We start from the raw sequence: 21,218 nt of genomic DNA on the forward strand, positions 1-21,218 counted from the left end.
TGTTCATTTGTGAAACTTATGCTTGTGCCAGTTTTCACAAATATAAAATTGTATTGCTGCTGTTTCATAACACTAAGTAAGAAACACACCTTATTGGTGATTGGTCACGTCTGGCTGATGCATTGAGGAGGCTCAGTACCAGAGCTGGTACCAATCAAGTGCATTGAATCGGCGCATCACTAAATTTTTTGCTCCCTGCAAACACAAAAATGCTTTTGGCTGCTTTTACAAAACGGGTCTATATTCTGTGCTAAATGCCCCGAGTCTCGAGAGGAATATGAAGGAGTGAGCAGTGTATGCTCTAAATGAGCCGTTATCTGCTGATTTGAGGTACTCCTAGCAAACACAGGGTATTCATCACACTGGAGCATATGGCAGATGCTCAGGACAGTAAGGTGAAATGTTAAAGGCTTTGTCTAGACAGTTTAACAGTCACCATCAGCTTAGTGAGTAATTATAACCTGCAAACTACAGGCATGGAGCCCTGCTACCTGGCAATTAATTCATTAGTCAAATTAAGTGAATTGTTAAAATTACTTGGCAAAGATGGTGAAAGAAGAACACACAGACTTAAAATTGGAAGAGATTTTAACACCAATATAAAATCAGTATTTTTTCACCAGCTTTACATGTGGTCTTACAATGAGATTTTAATAGTGTTTTGTTTTACCGACAATTCTGAAAGATGAACACCACAAAAGGACAGCTTCAAATTTGTCATAGATCGGAATCAACATCACTAAGACACAGTATAGACAAAAACTGTATGTCACGCGTTTTGCAATGCTGTCGGCATGCTGCCATCTTTAGTTGTTTTTAACGCCAATATACAGACACACACTGGTGTACGAAGGCTATATCTGGACCCTGAAGTTTATGTTTCCATTCTCTAAGATGACATACAGTACATGCACAGGTACACACACACACACACACACACACACACACACACACACACACACACACACACACACACACACCTTTCTCACTCATTGATGACTGACACTGGTACCTACAGAAACTTAAATGAAAGAATAAAAGCATTCAAAGGTTGGAAAGTATGGGAAGTAATGTGCATACAGATCTTTTTTTTGGGGGGGCATGCATTTAGTAATATTTTACATAAACCAAGGAATTATACCTTTATGCTGTGCCTCTAACTAAGGGCATTGGCAGGTGCTTTAAATGAGACTGTTGCAAAGTGGATTCTGCAAAGCACAACCCAAAAACACTACAACAAAGACCAATCAGACCAAAAATGATGCCACAATATCAACTACTTATTCTTGACATTATTTTAGTATTCCCCACCTCACTGCTATTATGACTCGATTGGATTTCAGCTAGACTCATTATATAAGTGGTATTAAAATAATGAATATATAGCAGTATAAGCTGATTAAGTACAAAAGTTGTAAAAAAACAAAACAAAAAAACAAAACTATTACAGAAAAAAAGCTTGATGCTTGTTCGATCTGTGTCTAGTTGACTTAATGAATCTACACAGCACTGGTGTTTTTGAAGACTATGCAGCAGGTTATTGCTGACTGACAAAAGGAAAAGACACAACACATGCTAGCATGTTCAATGTCTGAGTTTCAAGCTTTGTGTTGTGGCCAAGAGCAGCAGATAAAGATGCAGGACAGAAAATAGACAGTCACCACACCTCTGATGTCTTATCTGAACACATCACTGTCACACAAACAAGCCACTCGCTCCTCACAAGCACACAAACTCTCTAAATGTGAGGGCGGATGAGAGTGAGTCACTCTCCCTTCTGGCCATGGAAAAAAAAAAAAAAACAGCTATCTGTGGCAGAGATACGAGGCCTGAACAAATTCCCGTTAAATACATAGTAATTGGATTTTTTCAAATGTTTGTGCACCCATTAATTAATTGATTGATCAAGACCGATTCGCATGTATTAACAGAAATCTTTGGCTATGGGAGTTAAAAAAAAAAAAAAAAAAAAAAAAAATGCAGACAAGCCTCACACAAATTACAAGCTTACTGTAACATTAGTAGTTAGATAGTAGTTGATGGGAGTAGTTGCTATCACATCTGTCCAAGCAAATACTACTACCAATGAGAATTAGGATGTTCTGCTGGCCATAAAACCGGGGAGAAACAGAAGCAGAGAGAGAAAAAGACAGACAGAAAGAGACCAGCTTTAAATCTGGCTGACGCAATCTAATGGAACATCATATTGTGAGTGGCTGATGGCCTGAGACTGCCAGTTAAAGCAATGTCCACACTAAGCTTGCTAAATCTGAAAAGGCATCTTTTTTTCCTCTAAGTTCTGGTTAAAGTCAGCATTTTTGCACCAGTGCTTTTTGAATAGTGGATAGATCTCAAAGTCCCAGTTTTGAATTGTGGCATGGATGGGAAATCAAAGCTCTTCCAAAATGATGACAAAAAATGTCTTTAAAGCTGACAGGGCGCCGTCGCTCAGTAATATGAAGAAACCAACTTTCTCACCCCCAGCTCTTTGTGACCTCTCCTTTTGAATGCTAACAAAGCCAATCACACAATACAGATGTTCTACTTAACTTACATGTATGTTTTTGGATACAACTTTAGGAATATAAAGCACAGGGATTACTGTTTGCAGTGGACAACACCGGAAATGTTTTTTTTTTGTTTGTTTGTCTTTTTAATAAACAAATCTCCGCAAAACATCAAAACCAACAAGTGTTTCTGTAGCCACAGTTTGACACAGCCTATGCCTCTACTCCACAGACCTACACCATCATCTAAAGCCTCTAAGCCGGTGGTTTTATTCTGAAACATCTCTGATTGCTCAATAGCACTCTGACAGGTATGTCAGTTATATGCACCAGGACAAAGTTTCATGTTCACACTGATTTGCTAGTTTCCCAAACTCAGAGAATAAACTATATTTGCTTGGGATATACTTGGGATTATTCATTCTGCATCCATGTTGTAACGATAACAGGCCACATTGCCCCAGCAAGTCAAAGACAGGAACATGATAATACACTGGAGGCAGATAATGAGCAAGAAAGTTATGGTTTTCAGTGGTACCATGGTTACAATCGGGCACAAAACAACAGGTAAAGACAAGCAATTCGTGAAACATTTGGACATGTAAAACACTGAAGCTGTACTGAAGTAGGCACTAGTAGGAAGCAAATGATAATGGTGTGCTATTAATGGGCAAATAAATCAGTGAAGACTGAATGTGTAGGTAGAGATGGGTGTCAGACCAAAAGAGTGAAGAGGAGGGAGACAGACAACAAGGGAAACAGACAATGAAGGAGACAGTGAAATTGACATAAATGGCGGCAGGACAGGACTGATTAAAACCAAGGCTTGCACTATCATTTCCAAGAAGCCCTGTGCTGCAATAGATTCAAATCAAAGGAATAAACCACTGACTGCCTTTGGTACAACATTGTGTGTTGGTTTCCCACAACAACCATATCAACATGACTGTGTCCTCCAGCTCTGTTGAACCACTGGTACAAGAACATTCACCACTCCGTTACACAAACCCAGAGCACAGACAGTGAAAAATGAAATTTCTGTTTTCTCAGCGGCCAAATTGAACGGGAGAGGTGGTGTCAGAGCTGGCAAAGACTGCACCAACCCGGGGATGAGACGCAACGGATCCATTTTACCAGTCTACGCGGCAGCTAGCAGTTCACTCCTGCTCCCCTGCATCTGTGTGTGTGTGCTTTGTAACTGCATGTGATAACACTGCTCCTTGCAGTTGTGTGTGTGTCCTCTCAGTCAATTGCTTTTTACTGTGTTTACTAGTGTTTATACATTCTGATTTTGGGGTAAAAAGGGTATAAGGCTGGTGGAAGGTCATCTACTGGCCTCTGATGCGCCCCTTGGGGAAACCTGGGTTTTCTCATTCACAACAGAAGTGGTATAACCAAAGTGCCTGATGGCTAAAGTGTGATAAATCATCTGTTACAGTTTGAAAAGTGAAAATACTTTAAAATCACAGCTTTGCTTGTTATATGGGCTTAGATATTTTGAGATAAATGTGAATGAAAGCAATTATGAAATTCCATCATCATTTCAACATTTGTGAAAGAGAGAACAAAAAAATAAGGGAAAAAAAGGAAGACCACAATTTCTTAAGACCTTTCTAATTCTAGCTGAAAAGATAATACACACTGTACTTCAACCCCTGATGACGCTGATGCAACTATGCAAAATTACACAGCGTCTAGTTTTTCACCAGCAACATTTTTATGACTTTCATCACATCCATAGCTGTAGGTCTTGATGACCCTTTAGTCATACCATAATAACCACATACCTTAACAACACTTTGTGAGATTACTTTGCAGAATTTGAAAACAGGTTTAACTTTAATCATTTTCCCATTTAACTGCATCTTAAAAGGATGTGAAGCTTGTGAGGCTGTTAATGCAGTGCCATTAAGTTTTGGCCAGAGGTCACGAAAGAGGCCAACTTTGCCTTGAAAGCAAAGAGGGTCAAAATAAGAAGTGTGAGCAACTCTGATGATCACTATGTCAGAACAGCAGAACATGGTCCTTCCTGGGGTGTTGGTTGATGTCTGTGGAAGCCGAGGATAAGAGACAGAAAACAGAGGAGTGTGAACTGAACTAGCTGACTTACAAAAATCCTGAATATGTCTTTCAGATCAGAGGTCAGCTCCATGAAAACCCTGTCTTCCCATCCCCCACCCTCTATCCCATAAAACACCCACACTACAGACTTGGCACTTTTTTTTTTTTTTTTTTTTTTTAAACAAAAGCTGTCCCTCAATGCTCCTCCCCTTTGCCCCTTTCTTTACTGGACTGCGGCTCCCCTGCTCTCCTTCTGTTATGGTTCTCTACATCACTGAGAACAATAAGGCCAAGGCAGTAAAGCCCAGAGAGGGCTGGAGAGGGCCACAGATGTCTGTCCTGCCACCCACCCCCCTGCCACATTCAGCTCTCACTTCTTTTGGTAGACGGCAAAAGGTGAGGGGGGGTAGACAGCAGAGGGTGAGCATTGGTTGTAGTGGTGGTAATGGATGGGTGGTTGGAAGGAATTGGAAGAGGAACTCAAGCTATTGTTACCATATAGCACCATCTCACTGGCCCACAGCTGCTCTCTCTTCCAAAGAGACGTGGAGGAAAGCAGCCAGTATGTTATGGAGAAGCAAGAATAAAAGTCAGTATATTTCTGCTATCCTCTGAATCTGAACGATAACTTAGACAAAAAAACAAATGTACACCAACATACCCAGTCAATCCTAACATGGGAAAAAAAGATGGCGCCATTTTTTGGATACCACATTAGCTCTTCTACTTTATAAAACATGCCGTGCATCTCTTTCACACAGTGAGCTTCCCTTTTCATCAACAGGCAGAGTCGGTATTGATCTTCCCTCAGGGTTTTCTATTTACAGTCCGCTGGTTAGCAGGGAGGGTGTCTTCCAGAAACTTTACTCAGAAACCGCTGATTTGCAATTAAACCAGGACCCTGCTATCAAATGCCTCAAACGGAGGGCATGCATGCACATCATATTTCATTGTGACTCTATGGACATTAAGCTGTAGATATAGCTAGATACTAAATGTGACACACATCTTTCCCTTAACACCTGCAAGTTCAGTAATCCTGAACAATCCACATAGATGTCTGGCTGTATTTTTAAAGAAAGGTCCTCAGCTTAATTAAAATTATAAGTACTTCAAAAATAATAACTCTTTAAGTGTCAGTTTGTTTGTGTAATTCAATGGACACCAACGTTTGAATACTGTGTCCAAATTCTGCCTCAGTGTGCTTGTAGACAGATATTGGCCAGGCCATGAAATGAACTGAGCAGCATGATAATGACGAAACCACCTCTGTGTTCATGAGTACTACTGCATACACAAGCAAAAAAAATAAAATCATGAAAGTGTACCATATATGGTGGTGTGAGCCTGACTGTGGAAAAGGGGTTTTACCATGGAACCACAGGCAATTATATGTTTGCAGGTGAAACCTCTACCACTGAAAGACAGCCACAGCAAGAAAGTGGGAGCCCGAGTGGCTAAAACAGTCGGCAGACAGCCAGTGGATCTCACAGGGTGTGGTGACTCTATATCCCAGAAAAGGCAAGACGTTCCTGGGACAAACAAGCAAAGTGCTGGTTTGGCCGAGAAGGCAGACAGTAGAGTGCAACGGAGGGGAAAGAGAGCTGAAGAGAGCCAGCAGAGGACCAGAGCAGTTCCTTGATGGCAGTAAGAGCCATATGTCAGCACAATTCAGCACACACAGGATCTGTAAGCAAAGGTCTGCAAAGGCAGTCTCTCTCTGTGATTTTTTTCTTTTGTCTGTCTTCCCCAACACACACACACACACCTTCATTCTACTCCGTAGAGAGGAGTGCAGGTTGGAAGAGGAGAGCGAGAAGGATGAAGTGGCGTGGGAAGGGTTAAGTCCAAACACATCCATCTGCTTCCTTGTCTGTCCTCCTGGCTGGCTATTGGCCCCAGCCCAACTTTTACACGGCCTGCAGCCCAACACAGCACATATATACATACACACAACTGGACTACACACATCAAAACCACAATGCTGACAGGTTTGAGTATTTTTGTGAAGCTTTTTTTTTTATATAGAAAGGCAAAGGTTTTCCAGATGGCCTTCAACAAAATACTCATGCCATGGGCCAAAGACCTTGCCAATAAATTTAAGTGAACATCTGAGAATGTCTTTAGCATTTCACAATATTAGACACACACACACGCACACATATATACACACAGTTTTTTTTTCAAATTTTTACCCTTGACAGAAAAGGGTAACAGTTCGATTAAAACATCTCTGAGTTTTGCTGTAATTCTACTTGTCCAATAGCCCTGGTTTACAGGACATTATACAGACGTCCTCTGTAAACTGGTCCAGTCATCAGTACCTAAAAGGGAGAAATTTATATTTGAAGTACTTGGTGTAATAAAAGGTGTCCACTGTCTGCCTGTGACCACAGTCATTGGTATGAGGATAACACTGACCTATCTGAACTACAGCACACTTTCTCTGTAGCTAATGTCTCCTTTATCTACAAGCATGAACACATATCTTGTGTTTCACTTTAGCTTGAAGGAGCTAGAAAACAAACATTCCCCATGGAAAGTACATCTATGAATACCCTTTTCCCCCCACCAAAATTAGTGGGTCTAAGCGGGTTTTTTTTTAAGTACAGGTAAACTCACTAATAAAAGCAGATTGACCCCTTTTTCCGCTGCCAGTCGAGATTGCCTTTTCTGTTCGGGCTGAGAACACACACAAATGCAAGGAGTGATGGCATCACATGCAAACAGATGCAGGGGGGAAGGAGTGAGCTGCTGTCCGCCCTGCAAACTAGTAAAATGGATTTGTGTCATCTCAGAGTTGGAGCGCCTGTAAAAGTATCGGGGCCTCTGTGTCAAGCAATTTGATTGGCGATTATGTGTTTTTAAAACTTATTTCAGGGCTGCAGGTCACTCTTTCATCCTCGTGCGCACTGTAGGTAATGTGTTTCTGGTTTAACAGCACCATGCTTGACATGTGACAGGCCTGTCTACAGTGTCTGTGTGCTGTGAAAGACGTTACAGCAGAAAAAGGGTCTACTGCAAAGTTCTTTGACCTGGGTGTGAAACCCTTTCCATTGCCAACAAAAGCCGGATGTTAGCGGGTCTTTTTTGACCAGTGGAAAAGGGGCTTAACACACACACACACACACACACACACACACACACACACACACACACACACACACACAGCTAGTTGGCTAGTGCACTCAATAACTTACCTGCAAATCTCAAATGTTTATCTAAGATGTGGAATCATATGGGTCATTTTTTGATATCTGACCTTGGCAGGTAAGCTACAGTTATCAGGGCCAGTTTGTTCAAATTGTGTCTGTGTGTGGCTGTGGGCTCAGCTGTCAGTCAAACATGTACTCTGACTCACCAACTCAGAAGCCTCTACGCCAAAGGAGCATTTCTGATATATGCCCAACAACATTTGTCCTCCTTTCGACCTGACTCAAGGTGTAAAAATACACTTTGGGTTGTGTTTACGTGTGTAGTGCAAGTGAAATGTGAGCTGTTATATAAGCTCATTTATTCTGTCACACCAATGTGAGAAGGCTGCCTGAAAAACATGGCTGAAATGCCTCCTGTGTAGACACACCATTATATGCCACTGATGTGTTTAAGATAGCATGGGTAAATTGAAAGATTGAGCATCTTGGCTCTGGATTCGCTTTCTCTGATAATGACCTTACATAATATTAAACAACCTGCTTGCATTGTTTACAAAACACTATCAATAACTGGAGGATTCTTTCTCTAATTATAATCACATTGAGAGTGCATATAAACACTGAACATCATACACTTCTAATTTGTTTTCCCTACCATTTCCTGCAACTACAGCAACATTTGTCCTCAATAATTTAACCGATACCTGTGACACAAAAACAGTCAAAAACAAAGTGAGAAGGCTGCAACAAGAGAAATAAGCTTGATGGATGAGGCGACAAAAAACTCTGCATATGAACGCTAATTCAGTGAAGAACCTTCAGTGAAGTGGATATACATGTCTAAACCCATCCATACACTGTGCACAGCCGGACAGCTGCAGGGAATCAAAGGTAAGAGCATAAAGGGAGGGGACAACGGTGCATACTGCTACAAACACCATCATAAAAGACTATGTTGTCACTGAGAGGAGAGATCGGCTGATGAAGAAACACCTGGTTAGGGAGAAGCCCAAACCTGCTGAACCCTCAGTTATTCCGCATTTGTATTTCAATAAAATAACAAAGAGACCTTCTCCTATACAATATACCACCGGATTGGCAATGGTGAAGTTTACACAAAGGGACTTGTTTAGACTGCTGATGTTGAGGTGTGTGAGTGAATAAGAGAGAGAGACAGAGAGGGGCATGCAGACTTACAGTGTGTCAGACAACAAGGTCAGCCCATCCCGGGAGAGGTGTTGGCTTTCTAACAGAGTACAGCTACTTGAAACCAAGGTCACTGCTCTGTGGCTGTGAGAGGGACAGGAAAGTGGGGCCAGACAGGGACAGCTTTGCCACATGGCCTGTGTATTGGTTTGATGTGCTGTGCAGGCTGTATAAGTGTGTAACTGCATGTTTTATGGGTGTGTATGTGTGTGCATGCACAAATTCAAATTGATGGAATTCAGATCACTGGCAGAAAATAAATAAATAAATGAACGAATGACATATCCACACCCATTCAGGGCAGAATTTCCTGAAACCAGATGCCTTTCCGACATAAACAAATCAGAACAGACTCCATTATCACGGCCATTATGGCCAGAAACTGTAGAGTGGGGATCTTAGCTGCTCTGTGCACTCATTCAACCTTTAATAGCCTTTTGCATGGTTTTGACTGCCTTCCTAGAAAAAGAGGCCTATTGACTGGCATTGCATTCTGATACAGCAAAAGATTACAGCAGAGTTTCCCATAGAAACTCAACATAGTTGAAAACATGGCTAATTTTAGCATTTCAAACTAGCTGCTAATCCAGGCTGAGCTCTTAAACACTGATGTAGAGACATATAAGGCAGTATGTGTCCCCTTGTTCTGTCTGTCTATGGTCTTCAGTTGTGGACATGAGTGGATTGGAGCATTAGTAAGGCAATTGAGGAATTGGTGAGGCACTTAATTGTTAACTTAACAAAAATTTATAACAAATACAATAAAAATGTCAGTTTACTCTAGTATTTTATGACAGGTCTGTGAAAGTATGTGCTTGTGTGATTCTCAGTGAGAGCTGGAGAACATGAATAAAATTTGTATTTGTACACACCATCAACAACACCCAACATTTGTATTTGTGCACAACATCCACAGGGGCTGAATGAGGGCTGTATGAGAAACTGGATGAAGATTATTGGATGGACAATCAAAACCAAACTGTGTAAGGAGGGAGGGCTACTTCAATGTTATCTTATCCTCCCCCACCTTGGACAAGGGCCTAGCAGCTCTAAAATTAGTAGTCACATCTAAACACAGTCTTTGGTGTAGCAGCTACTCTTTGATGGGAACTTGGCTCATGGCTGACGCACTGAGAGCACACTCAAGCCCATCTCCAAATGCAGAGGTGAAGCCAAGATAGTATACAAATGTACAAACTGGAGACACACAGTCCCTGACTGTCTCCATTTTTACATTTAGAGTGGGAGCATTTGGATGAATCTTTTATCAAAAGTGACACTGCAGCAGCCCACTACAACAGTAGACTAAATTCTACATTATATACATTATAGACCACCATCTATCATAATGATATTATCAAATTATCAATATGAAATGATTGATTCCAAGCAAACATAGTCTGATAGCGGTGACCATAACATTTATTATTAACAAAAATCTGTATCATTTAAGTCATTTGCATGCTGTTGCTCTATTGTGATACTGTATTGTAAAATGTAAATATATTAACTTCAACCAAATTGCCATATTGCCCAATTTGGATAAACAAAAAAAAAAAAAAAAAAAACTAGTGCCAAGACGCCAATATTTTTGCAGAGTTAATCATGTGGTTGAGCCACAAAAAAGAAAAAGGTAGGTCGATTGTACATATATAGAAGTGAATTAGAATTACATGAAGTGAAGGGAGCGGATATGACTCAACAGGGAGACTAACATGAAACAGGCTACTTCTTTAAAATACAGGGTTCCAGTCGCTGATGGAATAAGTAGACAGTAGAATTCATGGCAATTCATAGACCACCAACATTATAAAGCTGCAGAGAGTCTAAATCAGTCTAACCATCAGGTACAGATCCTGTTTGTGCGTGCATGTATTAACGTGTACTTAAGCTTGTGGAAAACAGTGTCTGGGAAGTAACCATGACCTCCCAGCAAGAGCAGGGGAAAAAAAAGAATAATCTTGATGAAAGCGAACCGACATCCTGTGCTCATGGATGAGATACACATGCACAGATACTACTACTTATTATCATTATTTATTTAACCACATTAATTGTATTTATATTTGGATAGCGGGAAGGTCTTGCATCTAAGTGACATGCTTACAGTATCAAAATTTGTTGGCTATTATTTTTCTTTGTAAACATTGCCAACATGTCTTGCAAAGATAGATGGCTTCCATGACCCCTATACACACATGCTTTCCTCTACACAGATATAAATAACGCTACCGTATCATAAACAAGAAAGAAATGCTCAACCTAATTTTCCATATGGAAAGGCAGTATGAATTACATTAACTGTTGCCGCACTGTGTGACAGGCAAGCCAAGAGATAAAAGCTAGACTTGGTGAATATGCTTCTACCATGATTATAGGTGTGTTATTACAACTAATTCAACCTTATGAATCTGGATTAAAATCAAAAGAAACAAATATGCGTTTTGGCGCATTAAATGGGGACATTGCTACTTTTCTTACCACTAACACCAAGTGTCTTCTTGTGTCAAGTTACTTTATCATTTAACTACTGAAGTCATTTGTCATCTCTCAGCAGAAATCTCCCAATACCATAGAAGGAAAAACACAGAAATAAAGCGTAAGCCCTGGACTCAGCACTGCAAGATGTTGTACATAAATCTGCCGCCATGCACTGCTATTTATCCTTTTCACTCTCACGCCCACGAGATACTTCTACTCACTCAGAGTGCTAACTGGTCTGAACCTCCATTACACAGATCACACTGGCCTCCCACTCCCACCCTACTAACAGTGGCGTACTGCCAGGTGGGGAAGAGCATGTGTATGTATATATGTGTTTGTGTGCGTGTGGTTGAACTGCACAGGGCAGTGGCACAAAAACAAGGAATTAGGGAATACTTACAAACCATCTCATAACCTGTCCACACTGAGAAATGTTGCAGAGCTCTAACACTCCTCAAAAGAACTCTAACCTTCTGTGTAAACACTGGGCATGCTGATGTGGAACCCCTGGGTAGACAGTAGAGCATAGTGCTGCATTCTCTTGCTTCCCATCTCCCTGAAACTGTATGACCTATGGCAGACCTTAAATTCCTCTGCATAAGATGTGAGCTCCCTGCCATTCAGTTTGCTATTAGCGTATTTCTCTGCACTCCATGCCACAGTGCCTCGCCTGTTCCCTGCAAACAGACTCCTTCTATAAGGCATCAGTATGCAGCCTGCCTGAGGGGGAAGAGGAGGAGCAGCAGAGGGGAGGAAGAAGGGAAGGTTGGGAAAACAAAGCCTCTATAGTCGTCTCTCCAGCCGGGCCAGGCCGAGCCGCACTAGCGGGGGCGAGTTATGTAATGTGACTGGCAGGGCCCGCTTCCCTGTTCAGAGCTGCCGCACACACTAATCCCCACTGAGGAACAAGCCCTGCTTTGGAGGAAGAGGAGGAGATAGAAGGGGAGCTGTGAGGGAACCAGTGGAGAAGGTGTGATTACAAGAATTTCAGCCTTTCATCTGTACCAAATCGAACACAGACGCCACCCCTCTGAGCTCATCTGCTGAAATATATCAGCACTGCTGACTGCTGGCTTCAGCAAATAGAGGAGACAACACTTTAAAACAAAAAGCCTGCGTATGACATGCAATAACTCAATCAGTCAACACACTTTGGCTACTCACAACAGACTATTTTTAACAGGTAAACAAAAAGTGGTCTTAGTTCACACAAGGCCTGGGTCCATAACTGCAGTTCCACACACATCACTGCTAAACTATACATTTATACCAGATATTTATGACACTATGTGACAGTGTTCATTTTCCACTGGAGATTCGATAAAGCAGCCGGTGCAGACACTCTAGTGTGGTAGGACCTCATTATTCAGTCATGTTATAAAAATTTTATGCTTATTATGCAACAGTTTCAGCTCTACAATATTATTCAAGCATAACAGCAATACAGCATAGAACAATGTGTGCGTGAAAGGGTTTCGACTCACCACTAATGTCTTCTACATTAGTGTCTCTACAGTGGCTCTATATTTATGCTACCATACCAAAGCAAAGCACTGTCACACCCACATATAACCCAGGTAGGGGAGCAGGTGGACACATATGGCATGTGCATCATGAGGCTGGGAGGAAGTGGCACCAAGACAGTCACATAGTGGAAGAGAAACACAGAGAGAGACGAAAAGGATGAGTGATCAATGGACACCTCAGTCAGTTCTGCTAACCATGGAGACCAGGTGGAGGATTTAAAGCAGTTAAAAATAAAAGTCTGATTCTGATTTACTGAGCTGCTTGCCTGGAAACCATGTGACTGGCATCACATGAGGAGAGGGAGGAGGAGAGTGGCAGCGGGTTCGTGTGTGTGTGTGTGTGTGTACTTGTACTTCCATCTTTGTCAGGACCAGTTTGAGTTGTAGACCTTATGGAGTGAGGACGTTTTGGGAAAGTGAGGACACTTTGGCCAGTTATCACAACTTCAAAGGGCTTTTTGAGGATTAAGACTTGGTTCTAGGGTTCATGTTAGAAATTAGGTTCAGGTTAGGGTTGGGATGAGGCATTTAGTGGTGATGGTTAACGTTAGGGTAAGGGCCTAGGGAATGCAATATGTCAACAAGTGTCCTCAAAGATAGAAGTATAAGTTTGTGTGTGTGTGTGTGTGTGTGTGTTTGTGTCTAGCCCCCACAGGCACACATACACACAGCATGTATTCCACTCCTGGCACCATAATAAGCTTTGTGATCAGTTTCCTTGGTTTCCACTGACAGTAAGCAGATATAGGCAGCTCGGAGAGGTAAAAAGTAGCAGCTCTTGCTGGTGCCCAGCCACAGGCACACAGACACAAGAGAGGTGGGTGGGAGGAGAGATAGAGAGTCAGAGACAGAGGAAGAGAGATGAATTTGCGCAGAAGAAGAGGGGGACGCGCCAGTGTTGCAGCTGTTGGTCAGGGCCATAGGCAGTCCAGAAACTGATCACTACGGCAATGACTTTTTAATAATAACACATATTCACTGATTCTGTGATTCTCCTTAGACTGTGCATTATTACAAATAGGTGAAATCACACAGAAAATATCTGTGACAGAATATATTCTCAAAATTTTGCAACATCATGCTTTAATTCAAAGAATATGTCCACCCCACAAACCCTCTAAGATCCATGTGCCACTTCGCTGAATACACTCCATGATTGCAACCTTCATATAAAAACTTTATATCTTCTCTATAAATCATATTTCAACACTGCCAAGGCCATTTAATTCCCTGCTGCCTTTGCCAGGCTGTGGCATGTATACAGTACCACTACTTTGATTGGCGTAGAACTTTGCTTGTGTGGCGGGAAAGACATCATTCATTGAGATGTACGATCATAATGTAAAACTTCATATGATCAGGACTAGGGATGTCACAATACTAGAAATGTGGTAGCTGCATCAATACCAATGAAATTCTATGATTCTTGATACCAAATTTGACACACAAACACACATGCACACATTTATATATATATATATATATATATATATATATAGCAGTTTAAATTGTCTAACAAAGTGACAGACCAATAAAATGAAAATATTCACTTTAACAGTCAATGTTATATTTTGATTGACAGTAATGATGGTAGCCTGTTATAGCTGTGAGGACACAGCTCACATTTTGAGCTGTTGCTAAATTATCCTAAAATTTTGGCAACATGTTAATATAAAGTTTACAACTGAAGCTCACTCATCCTGAATTCTGTGCACAGATGCAGATCTCTGTCTTTGAGGTGCTTATATAAGTTTGAGGAGTTTCCTCCTTTCATTTGAAATGTTCTGTGGCACTGTTTGCAGACTAACTTTTGGTTTGCTTTAACTTATCCCTGATGACCACTGATGAAAAATATCTACATACACCATTTGCAGGTCTGTACCTACACCTGCACTGGCTGCTGCTGCTATTCCACCTGTTGTTATTGTTTACTGTGCCGCCTTCCTCTTTTTTTTTTTTTTTTTTTTACTTCGATGTCAGATTAGAACATTCATAGGGTTATTACACTGCTCTCATGAGTCCTGGAAAAATCACATCACCAGTACCTAAAGTGTCGCTGACTTAGTACCAAAGTATTGGTTTTTGTGACATCTCTGATCAGGACTTTCAGTTACACTCACATTAACCAATAGGCAGATGTATTTTTGTGATTGCGATGCATGTGTAAGTGAAACAGAGAGAGGGTAATAGAGAGCTGTTATTGGACACATGCTAGTTCTGCACTACAGAAGCTGTGACCTACTTTTCACAGTCTCCAACACACACACACATACACAGACACAGACACACAGCCTCTGACAAAGGGACAGGAAAGCAGAGGTTAGGCATGCACTAAGCCCTGTTCTTAATACATGCATTCCAGTGGATAGAGCTCAATGCTGCTGTGCTTTCAGCTTGCCTGTTGGTACAAGCAACCCCTGCACACACAGTCTCCTGCATGACTGACAAAGGGTAGAACCCGATGCTTGTAATATGTATACAAGTACACTCACGTACAGACAGTCTTTCTTTATACTGGTTAAAATAATTTTTAAAAAAAACCTCTACACTGATTGTTTGGTTAAACAAGAGGTACTTGAGCTGCCTGATGTTCCACTACTGCAATGATGTCATTTACTAAGTGTAAAAAATGTCTAATGTGTGAGACTACATACACATTGTCACGTCAAATGGTGAACAACAGCATAAACTCCATTTCAGAACAACTCAAACAGATGAACGATGATAAGAAGAGGTGCAAATGCAGTGTCTCTATCCTGTGTTCTCAAGTTGCTTTGCTCAAGAGTGCCCACATACGCATACACACACAGCATAAGATACCACATAGCTTGTATTGTGATGCCACCACAAACAGATGAAAAAAGGAAGCCAAAGACATCTTTAGAAATAAGTGCTTGACTAACTGTTTCAATGATAGCAGCCTTAAAAGGACAGAATATCAGCCCGATGATTAGATTTTCAAAAAGATGTTATTCGTCAACATACCGATTCCATGGCTGTGGGAGAATGTCAGTGGGCTAAAATCCAACTAGAAACACCTGCTGCTGCAGAGTCCACAGAATCCTGAAAAACAAGATGAAAACAAAACTGAGAATTAATTACAAGAACAGCACAACCAGTTTCACATTCTTTACAATGGATGGGTATTGGGGTGGATGCAGAGGGCCATGTTTCGCCTCCCTGGATCAGTTCACCCTCAGTTCTCTGACAAGCTGAGAACAGGCCATGGGCCAATGGAAGAACAGGGGACAGAGGCACTGGCATGCCTTTTCTTTCCCTTGAAACCTTTCCTGCGCTGCACCCAGTCCCTGTGCTCCTATGTGCTCATTATTACAAACCTGATCATGACCACATTTTGTCTTGTCCTGAACTGTATGAACTGAGCCTACGCCATCCCTGGTCAAGCAAAGTGAATTAGGTATAGACAACAAACCATTTAGCATTGAAAAACTGCACACGACTACGACCACAGTAAAACACATGTGATGGTCTATTTTTATAGGAAATTAAACTGTAAACATTATGCTCAATGTTAATTCTTAGTTCATTTGGAAAACTTCCATAAAATGTCAACAATGGATCCTTTGCACCAAGACTCTTATTCAGTTGGTTTCATACTGAATCCTGCATGCAAATATCTGATTTTAATGTCACTTGGATGAATTTTATGATGAAAAACACAGCTATAATAGACATGCTTTTCTTGGATTTTTCATTGCACCTCTTAACACAACAGTCAGCAAGGCACCCTACTTTTAAGCCTCTTAAATTCAGGTATAGAGGAGCATTACCCCGTATAAGGAAACTTTTGCTGTTGTCAAAATGCATCAACCTCATAAACAACCATCATTTGTCATATTAATTATAATAATGCTGATTCAGCAGTCACACTATTGAGATCCTGATTTTTATTACAATATTTATATGTCATTATGTTTAATGGACTGTAATAGAAGCACAAATACAGAGGACTCCTGAAGTCTGAACTGATTGATACCCTTTCTACACCAAAATTAGCATGTATATGGAGTCTTTTGAGCGCACATGCTGGGCAGGTGTCAGGTCTGTTTACAGTGTGTGTGCTCTGAGAGATGTCAAAGCATGGAAAACAGGTGAAAATTAGCGCGTTCACCCAGGTGTTGATCGGGAGCTGGAGCCGATAAGTACCTGCAACTACTGTGGAGTCATTTGACTTGTCATTTGATTGTACCCTTTCCCACTGCCGACAAGCCTGATGTTAGCGGGTTTTTTGACCAGTGTAAATGGGGCTTATAAATAAAATTCAGACTGTAGCAGTAAATCCCTGAGTTGTGTTGCTCAACACACTCACACTCCAAGAAAGAATGAAAAGGCATCAGTCATAAGGAGGAGACAATATCATTTTAAATATGGGGATGACAAATCATATTTTCTTGGTTGTACAAATGAGGAGTGACAGAAATTACTCTTTCAATATCTAGGCCACAGTAAGAACGGAGTACGATATGGAGTACAATACAACCCAACATAACCTGCCAAAGCCCAGCATCCGAACCCTGCTGATGTTCCTAACCTGCCTGCATGGTGGCCCTTCCCCCAGTCCCCTCCCAACTATGAGGACAAGGATTTGTCAGGATTTAGGAGGCGGGACATGGGAGGGTATTTAACAGAGGTCCATTGTCAGGCTACACTGGTTACATTCCTGTGATTATTGGCCCCACCCCCCACCCCAATTTGAATCCACATTTGTTCCATCAATCTGGTTTTAGGGCATCACAAGGGGATTGAAGACCAATAGTCAGTAGCAACTAGTTGTCAGATTTAATACTATTTAAAAAGACAGTACTTACAAGTCCCTGGGAACTGCATTTTACCCCACAATGTACAATTCTACAAGTGCTTATTTATTATTTGTAAGTGATTATTTATATCTCTGCCACAGCATAATATCGAGGAGAACCTGTATGGAGGGTTTTACAGGTTACAGCACAAAGGCTGATAGTACAGGCAGGGTGGCAGTTGGGGACGCAGGACAGGATTAAGGCCAGACCTCACTGGGATGGCCTAAGTGATAAGGAGGAGGATGATGGTTAAATGCGTATTTGTGTTTGTTCTGAAGTGGAACCTGTGGGGATTTCCCAGCGGGAACCACAGGATTGACAGATTGCAATAATCCAGACAGCAAGGAGAACACTACCCTCCCAACAGAGTTTTGGATATAGCATACGTTCCCTTGGTTGGTCTCCTACAACAACTGACAAGAGACACAGTTTTAACTGACCATTGTGTACTTTTCAAAGCATTGCAACACCAACGAACATGACACTGAAAGAAAATCCAAAAACTTTTGGTAGCCCAAGATTAGTTTAACTTACAGGGGGCATTAACTGTAATTTTACACCGTCATTTTTATGGTATACCATTTCCTAACATAAAGACTAAATAGCAAACAATGCAGAGCTGAAATTTAAAAAAAGGCTGGTATTACTGTCCAGTGAAAATTTCTACAATGACATTTCAGGAAAGTGGAGCTTTTATGAGTATCTCTTTCCATGACAATTTCACCAGTGTACCGTGCCTAGATGGGATATTTTGTTATTACAGAGGATGAAGAAAGGCTGTGTTTATCTTTTTTTAAGTTTTCTTCCTACAGCAGATCCACACGGACTCTACATATTACGTTACAAAATTTTACAGGGCACGATACACACTTCAGAAAACACTCCACTCCGTGGGAACAAGATGACAACAAACAGGACACATTCCTCTTCCCAGCACAACTGAGATGCAAACGATAACATTACTGATAACCAAAGAATAGAAATACACATCTGAAACTGGTTGCACCAGTTTTTCGCGAGGTGAAACTTAGCCTGGTTAAAACTTAGCATGCTTAAAACTCAGTAAACACAAGTTTTAACGTGGCTATATTTCAGTTGTTTCCCTCAGCATTTTTGGTAAGACATGTCATACAGAACTGTGTTGAGGAAGAAATCTCCAACTAGTAGCGTGACAGCAGTTGTTTGTCTATGGTCCTGCAGATGTCTGTCTTACAGGACTGACAAGAGCTGCAAAATAACCGAACAAGGGTAGGGGTAATATGCAAACACTGCCACAGATCATTTCTAATGAAAGGATGAAACCCCTCAAATTTATCTACACAACTTAAAGACAGGAGTCTGGATATGTACACAGAATTCAGTGCGAGTGAAATTCAGCTGGTAACGTTATATTAACAACATGTTGTCAAAATGTATATGTCCTTAAACGTTATTATTATTAGTGAATTGTGGCAGCTGGCATCTGTTATAAAAATGCTCCACACACAATGTTCACAAAGGTTGATGTTATCCTGTTTAGGCTAATATAATGTGAGCTCATAATGTGAGCTGGGTGCTCACAACAACATTAGTGGGCTCCTGACATTACTGTTCACTCTGTCAAGACATAACACTGACTTTCTAAATGAACATTTTCACACTATTGGTCTGTCATCCTGGTAGTCAATGTAAAGTACTGCTGGTACAGTGACTACATGGAGGTGTGTGGGTGTGTGTTTGTGTGTATGTGCAGCAGCATTTGTTTTCTATTTTGTGTTATTTTGTGGTATCAAATTTGGTATCATAGTGGAATGGTATTGGTACTGATTATCAAATGTCTGATATTGTGACATCCCCACCTAACCCAATATGCACACTGAGTGGCACTGACAGGCTCCTTAGTTTTAGTCAGTTTGACTAAAGCCCCTTTTCCACTGGTCGAAAAACCCACTAAGACCCACTAACATTGGGCTTTTGGCAGCAATGGAAAAGGGTACAATCAGCATTCGCACCCAGGTCAAATGACTCTGCAGTAGACGCTGGTATTTATCGGCTCTGGCACTGATCAGCACTGATGTACAGAACACCCGGGTGAGGCTAATTTCACCCTTTTTCCTGCTGCGACGCCTTTCAGAGCACAAACACTTTAAACAGACCTGTCACCTGCATAGCACAGTGCTGTTACATCAGAAACGCCGGTACACACAGCCAGACTGCACTCAGAAATGAAAGAGTGAGCTGCATCCCCAAAATAAAATAATACATTCTGTTGCCATGGCGCCGCGGATGGCTGCCTCGGTGTTTTGGTGCGCATTTTTTTGCCTTATTTTCTTTATAAATCCAGTTTTCTGCTTTGGTTTCCGGAGCTCTTTCACCAGAGAAGAGCTCATTAATATCAGAGAAACAACTCCAGTGGATTTTTTTCCTACTTTTCTCGACTCATCTGTGGGATTATTGGACATTTTGGTCAGAGGTGCACTGACCGTTGCTCTCGCAGTGAAACGCCGGAGGAGAGGAAAACGTGCTGGTGCGCTTGCGCGTCTCCGCCGGCGCGCACTCCGCACACCTCTCCCAGGTATCTTTCTCTCCAACGTGCGTTCACTGCCCAACAAACTGGATGAACTTCAGCTACTGGTGCAGAAGAACAGAGACTTTTCCTCATCTGCCGTCCTGTGCTTCACGGAGACGTGGCTGTGTGGATCGATTCCGAACTCTGCGCTGGAGCTGGCCGGCTTCCAGCTCTTCAGAGCGGATCGCGACACAGAGCTGTCCGGCAAAACCAAAGGTGGAGGAATCTGCTTTTATGCAAACAGTGGCTGGTGCAGAGACGTGACAGTGATCCTGCAGCACTGTTCTCCTGACCTGGAGACTTTCATCATAAACTGCAGGCCCTTCTACTCCCCCCGTGAGTTCACCTCAATCATCCTGGTCGGTGTTTACATCCCACCACAGGCCAACGTGCAGGAGGCACAGCGGGCGCTCGCAGACCAGATACTGTGTGTGGAGCGGACCAACCCGGACTCCGTAGTTATTGTCCTTGGTGACTTTAACAAAGGTGACCTCAGTCATGAACTGCCCAAATACAGACAGTTTGTTAATTGCCCGACCAGAGAGGGGAACACTCTGGACCACTGTTACACCACAATCAGTGGTGCTTATCACGCCGTCCCCCGGGCTGCACTGGGCCACTCTGACCATGTGATGGTCCACCTGATTCCCACATACAGGCAGAAACTAAAACTGTGTAAACCTGTTGCGAGGACATTAAAGCAGTGGTGCAGTGAAGCCATAGAGGATCTGCGGGCATGTTTGGACTGCACTGACTGGGAGGTGTTCAGGACTGCTTCCAACAGTCTGGATGAGTTCACAGAGGCTGTGACGTCATACATCAGCTTCTGTGAGGACTGCTGTATCCCATCACGCACCAGGGTGAGTTATAACAATGACAAACCCTGGTTCACAGCTAAGCTCAGTCAGCTC

The 21,218-nt window shown here is 41.9% G+C and overlaps 1 protein-coding gene across 2 annotated transcripts in view; it reads right to left on the reverse strand.

The window, feature by feature from the left end:
• The window catches only part of ankrd11 (ankyrin repeat domain 11), a 98,709-nt gene that overhangs the window by 53,983 nt on the left and 23,508 nt on the right, over positions 1-21,218 (reverse strand). For both annotated transcript variants that reach the window (XM_071488718.1, XM_071488717.1), the window contains exon 2: positions 15,925-16,002. The gene's annotated coding sequence lies outside the window, so the exon portion shown is untranslated. The remainder of the gene's footprint in view (positions 1-15,924; positions 16,003-21,218) is intronic.

This window comes from Trachinotus anak, unplaced genomic scaffold (assembly GCF_046630095.1).
Source record: "Trachinotus anak isolate AG129_WGS33_773 ecotype Australia unplaced genomic scaffold, CSIRO_AGI_Tana_v1 ptg000011l, whole genome shotgun sequence".
NCBI classification, from domain to species: domain Eukaryota; kingdom Metazoa; phylum Chordata; class Actinopteri; order Carangiformes; family Carangidae; genus Trachinotus; species Trachinotus anak.